The sequence below is a fragment of the Puma concolor genome, chromosome C1 (genome assembly GCF_028749965.1).
Source record: "Puma concolor isolate L17-30 chromosome C1, mPumCon1.1.hap2, whole genome shotgun sequence".
Lineage (NCBI taxonomy): Eukaryota > Metazoa > Chordata > Mammalia > Carnivora > Felidae > Puma > Puma concolor.
This window is the reverse complement of record NC_141674.1, coordinates 182,545,510-182,552,325: the sequence shown is the minus strand read 5'-3', so window position 1 is coordinate 182,552,325 and position 6,816 is coordinate 182,545,510.

The following is a 6,816-nucleotide window of genomic DNA, read 5'->3' as shown; positions in this document are numbered from 1 at the left end:
ATTTCAGAGCTCTTTGTAGTATTCTACCATGCTCTTAGAAGTATACTTTCTATCTCAGAGAATCTTAATTTCTTAGATTGCAAAATGACTTACTTAGAGTTGTGTGTTATTTGGCAGCATAAACAGAGGCCCAAGGCAGGTGTAATATATGATGTATAGAAGGAAGGGTCATTAATGTGGAGAGCCTCTTTATTCACTTAAATTCTACTTATTATTCCTCAGTTATGTCAGATATAATTTCCATAAACACATAAATATATCAATCTATCAATCAATCTATCTATAGCTCACTTCAACATTTACCTGATTCTAAGTCCTGTTTCCTGAAATCCTGAGACCCATTTTTGTCCCTTTCATGGCCACAGTGACCCTTCTTAAGTCATTCACCCAACAATTATCACACCAATGTAAGCTTGACAGCCTATTTTCTTGCCTCATCCAATGTCTGTGCCTTGAGTGTGGGAATTGTATCCAATTCCTTGTTGTATTTCCAACATCTAGAATTGTGTCTGCCTTATTGTAGACAAACACACAAACACACACACACACACACACAAGAAATAATTGACCAAAAGAAATAATTAAGCCAAATTTTAGAAAGAAATCCCTGATTACTTCTTTTCCTTTACCAATTTTCTGTGAAGTGTGTCTCGTTTTCTAGAAAGGATAACAAGTTCCAAGATTTTAATAGGGGTTAGCCTATTTATTGTGTTATAGTGGAATAGATTGCTTTTATGTACTATGGAGATGAGCTCATTCTCTAGAAAACCCTACTTGATCATGAATAATTGTCCCGTCTTTCGCTGTAAACTGTAATGTAGTTTTTGGTTTCTTTTGTCCTGCTAGATCATTAATGACTATTTGGAATTTATTTGTGGCAAACTTCAGTGAAGAAACAACCAATGAACTGTAGTTTTGTTTGCTAAAAGAGTGCCCAAAGAAATATCTTTATTTTATTGAAAATGTGCAGGCTTCAATTATCTATAAATATAGTTGCTATCATGAAATTTAAATATTCATATAATATCAACATCTAACCAAAAATTACGAGAAAGAAAGATACCAACAAAATAAATTATCTACGTTTTACATTTACCTTCAGGGTCTTGAAATCATGTTAACATATATAAACTGTAATATAACTTTACAGGAAATAGAAACTCAAATACTTTTCAAAAAGTTTATCAAAAGCTCTTATTCTAATTCTTATAAAGAACTGTTTTATTGCAAACATATTGATATGTATTATATAGTGTCTTTGTCATATAGCATCCTCATACAATTTATTTCTATAGGGAATACTCTGAAAAATGCAATTTTACTTACTTTTCTCCTCCCCAGCTTTATTACCTGAATTAAAGCCATTGCCAGCCTTCTATATTTGGCTGAGATGAGTAGGAACTATTACTCAACATTCAATTGCAGATATTTAGATTTTAAAATAGTCATTATAATTTTGGATACATTTTAATATAACTCTCATAAAGTGAATGTGTTATCTAGAAAATAAACACAATTAGTACAAATAAATTATGAATAATTTTATTTACATTTGAGTAGATTCTTCCTCTGTTGCAGAGGAAGAATGTTCCTTTGTCCATTGTTCCATACTACACGGAAGTAAAGTTTTAAAAAACCAAAACTTCACAGAGACTTTAGGGGTATTTTGCATACATTACTCATCAAATTCTATGTCCAAGGAGTTTGGTACTACTTTTATCTTCCTTTTACAGATGTTACAATTGAAGCACAGAGGGATGACTGGGTGGCTCAGTGGGTTGAGCGTCCCATGATCTTGTGGTTTTTGAGTTCGAGCCCCATGTCAGGCTCTGTACTGACAGCTCAGAGCCTGGATCCCGCTTCGGATTCTGTGTCTCCCCCTCTCTCTGCCCCTCCCATGCTCATGCTCTGTTTCTCTGTCTCTTGATAATAAATAAACGTTAAAAAATTTAATAAAAAAAAGTGAAGCACAGAGAGGTTAAATAACCAACCCAAGGACACACAGTTTATAAATAGAGGATCCAGATTTCAAACCCAGGCTATTTCTCTTGACACTTTTGACCACATAACTAGTCTGCTTTTCTGAAGAAAAAATATTTTCAGCTCTACCCATACAGATAGAACTTTAGTTGTTCTGAAATAATTTCATGGTTATTGTTGTTTTGGTCCTTTTAAATGTGCTTTAAAACCAAAATCAAATAAGTAAATCTGACTTTCTTACAGCAAAAATGGAATCATAATTATGCTTCTAATACTCAACTCTAATATAAGAGTACCATGTTTACTAAGTTAAAGTAACTCTTTCCAGAAGAAATGATTTAGATTCTTGGGTTCACTGAGGCAAATAACCCCTCTGAAATTTTAATCCACAGCAGTGGCATTTTTTAATTCCCTTTTGACCAATTTAAGTGTGGAAAGAAATTTTGATAGTTTTAGTTTTTTAAAGTGGTTCATTTTAACATCCAACAGGATAATCTGCCTCACAGAGTCATCTTTATTTATTTGTTTTTTAATGTTTATTTATTTTTGAGAGAGAGAGACAGAGATAGAGACAGAGCATGAGCAGGGAAGGGGCAGAGAGGGAGACACAGAATCTAAAGCAGACTCCAGGCTTTGAGCTGTCAGCATAGAGTCTGACACAGGGCTAGAACTCACAGACCACGAGATCATGACCTGAGCAGAAGTCGGACACTTAACTGACTGAGCCACCCAGGCGCCCCTAACCTTAATTTATAGTTTACTTATCTTTATCAAAAGGTAGAGTCTTGTTATCAAGATTTGGGGCCATTGCCTAAAGGTGTTGAAATTCAAAACACAAATCATCCACCTTAAAACTTCATTTAATAAAATAACAAATTTTTTTAAAGTTATAGTTTTCCTTGGATTTGTCTGTAGTTTAATGGTGAAGCCAAGAGTAGACATATACTGAAGTATATGTGATATGTTTGTATTTGGGATGGAGTAATATTTGGGGAGGTAAACAATAAAAAAAGAGAAGGTGTGGTCCAAGGATTATAAATTCAAATACCTACAAGGGACAGGCAGGAACAGAAAAGAGGGAAAAGGAATCAGATAGGGGCTGTAGCAAACCAATGAAATGTACCCATTTGAATGAAGTAGCTCCAACAAATTGTTGACCTGTAGGGAAGTGGATTCATTGTAGGCAAATCTCACAGTTCCAGAGAGATACAACATCCAGATTTGTATGAAAACGTCTCCCTGTTCACACCCCAGTAACTAATCCAAACATTTTCATATTCTTTTTTTTTTTTTTTTCAATGCTTATTTTATTTTTGGGACAGAGAGAGACAGAGCATGAACGGGGGAGGGGCAGAGAGAGAGGGAGACACAGAATCGGAAACAGGCTCCAGGCTCTGAGCCATCAGCCCAGAGCCCGACGCGGGGCTCGAACTCACGGACCGCGAGATCGTGACCTGGCTGAAGTCGGACGCTTAACCGACTGCGCCACCCAGGCGCCCCTCATATTCTTATTAAACCAATCAAAATATAACAGCTGAACAGACCTAGCCCCCAGAATAGTTTTTGCTTTCTTGAGAGATTCATGATAACACATTGCAGAAGGAAGATGATGACTTATAAAATGTGAGCACCATTAGATGTGAATTCTAAATAAAGGAGTCACCAAGATTTTTGAGCAAGGAGAAGACTGCATATTGAAAGCTGAAAGGAAATGAGAGTTTGCACCTCCATGTGAATGTTTTATTCTGAAGTAGTCCTCCTGACTAGTAGTTTGTTTTCAATGATATTAACAAATTTTTCTTAAAATCTTTTGGTATATGTTTTTTCAAATTCTTTAGGAAAAGCTTACTTATTACACATTAAAATGCACCTTATTACTTTATAATAAATAACTTGATTCGTTATCATTTTCAGTACAGTGAAAATATGAGTTATCGAACACATACCATTTAGCAAACTCTACTTGAAACTGAGATCATAATGATGAAAAATTACACCATTTTGTTGGATCTAAGTATAGAGTAGGAAACTGAAAGGAGATAATAATTTTTAAAATGTATGTCCTCTGGTAAGTGTGGTATTAGTATGATATGCAAGGGATACAAATGATTGAGAGAAGAGAGTGAATTGTTCTGGAGAAGTGATTAAGGCTCACAGAAGCAACAATGTAATCATATTGTTTGAGTAGGACTATATAGGATGAATAGGAGTTTTCTAAATAGACAATAGAGATAACATTCAGGAATTCTGAATATCCTTGTTGTAATTATAGTTCATACTCCCTAATTTGAGTTTAGTATTCTTAGTTGCTTATCATCCCTATTAAATTAAAAATTCCCTATTAAATAAATATCACTATTAAATAATATCCCTATTAAAATAAAAATTAAAATCTTCTGTGAAGATAAACATTTTAATTTCAGAACTAGTGGATAAACCCCTGAATATTGTTGAACAAAGGAAAAGAACAAACTCAAACTAGCTCAAGGATTCAACCAACCAGTTTTTTTTCAGAGTTGTTTTAAGTTATTACTCTTTACTTGCTTGTACTGACTATTTGCATGTATAATACAAAGAGCCTTGGTCCCATATGCTTATTTGTATGCTAGGCCCAAGGCCTCTTGATACACTTTACCATCTTCTTTGAGCATTATGGATTTTAGAAGTCTTACATTATCTGCATTTAGTCCTATACCGGGTCCTGCTCCTTGACATCCTCAGTTGTTTTGATCAAAGAATCCTCTACCTACCAACCTTATCTCCAAGAAATCAGTACTCACATATTAGAGATGGTTTCTCATGAGATAGGTATTCAGAAGGGATAAAAAAAAAAAACTGGTTTACAAAAGGTTTATAAGTTGATAGCATGAATATAGTTATGTTGGAGCCATACATCACAAATTAAATCACGTTATTACAACCTTGCTTAGAATTACTACATTTCTTAGTAACAAGACCAAATGATTTTCAAGATTAAAGGTTTATGTCTTTCTTTTTCATTTTCACCTTACTCTGTTTAAGAAATTTCTTTGTTCATGTAATTAAATACAGTATTTCTCTATTCTAGGGGAATATAATTAAAGATTTCCTTTTGAAGGATTATAGCAGCTATACAACAAACGTAAGAAAAACAAAAAGATACCCTCTTTCAGAATGAGATACAGTATTATTTATTTCTAATATGAAATTTGGGTTTAGAAAAGAATTAAGAGGTAGACTGAAGTTTATAGGATTGCTACCTTTCTAATACTACTGACATCTTCAACATGATTTCACTATCTTAAGATAGTCTAGAATTAATTAAATTGTGTTTCTTAAGATAGGTGAGCAAAATAGTGAATGTAAAATATCAGTCTAATATGAGAACATTATGGGGCGCCTGGGTGGTTCAGTCGGTCAAGTGTCCGACTTCGGCTCGGGTCATGATCTCATGGTTTGTGAGTTTGAGCCCCACATCAGGCTCTGTGCTGACAGCTCAGAGCCTGGAACCTGCTTCAGATTCTCTATCTCCTTCTCTCTCTGCCCTTCCTCTGCTTGCTGTCTGCCTCTCTCTCTCTCTCTCTCTCTCTCTCTCAAAAATAAATAAATGTAAAATAATTTTTTTTTCAATATGAGAACATCAGTATTTCAATTATTACCAAGACTTTCCCAACAAGGTTATGTAGAAGTCACTCCACTAGGCACTCCTTGGGTACTTAAGAGGTGGAAGGAAACCTATATGTATTGGTAACTTTCTACAAGCCACAAGTGGGCTGTACAATTTACATGAGTTACTTTATCTCACCATGGGTGGGTTTCATTGTTTGCATTTTGCCTGTGGGAAAACTGAAGCTAAGAGAATTTAATTGCTGTCTATCTCAACCATTAAGCAGCAGAGCCAGGTTTAAATCAAGTGTCTTCCGACTCAGGAGTTTATTTGTTGAAGACATGATGTCCACTTCTAATGCATATTCAAATAAATTCTGTAGAGATTAGCATGTTCACAAAAAGAAGGAGAAAAATGCAAAGTAGTATGTTAAATAAATGACCTGTGTGAATTCAGTAATTAACGCTGGATATATCAGTAGAATTGTAAGAAAGTTAGACTTGTGTGACATCTTGAAGGAAAGAAAAACAAAAGTGAATTAAATAGTGATCAGAGTAGAACAAGAATGATAGAACTGCTAGTGAATAGAATGTGAAAATGGACAAAAGAAGTAGTATGCATGGGTTTTCATAAAACTTTGAGAGAGACATTAACCTGGAATGGGAAGAAGTTACTTTGGGGAGTAAAGGGAGAAAAGGTGGAATAACGAAGTGTAGATGTGCAATAGTGATTAGACTGTACTTGAGCTTCAGCAATCCATTTGAATTGTGAACGGAGAGAAAATAACATGAATGGTAATACTTCTGTAGAAGACATGCATTTGATTACTTTTCTAATTTCTAAACATAAGCTAACAAAATACAAACACACACAGACTTACACACACACACACACACACACAAAAGAGCTAGTTGATTTTCCTGAAGTGGAAAGAAAGGAAGACACATGTACATTTATCACCCTTTATACCTGTAATAGAGATTGGATGGGAGGGTATGGTGTAAACCAACAAGATATATGTGTATATATCTAGAAAAATATAAACATATACATTATATAATTATATATAAGTAAATATTTGAGAGACTGAGGAAGGAAATGGTGGTCATTTGTGGTCTCCTCTTGCTTTCCAAACACACTACTACCACTGCAAAATAATCAGCAAACAACAATAAAGATGCGTTTTCACTTTTGAGGGCACTAGCCCAAGAAAAACAGTGCCTTCCTACCACTCCATGAAATTAAGGACT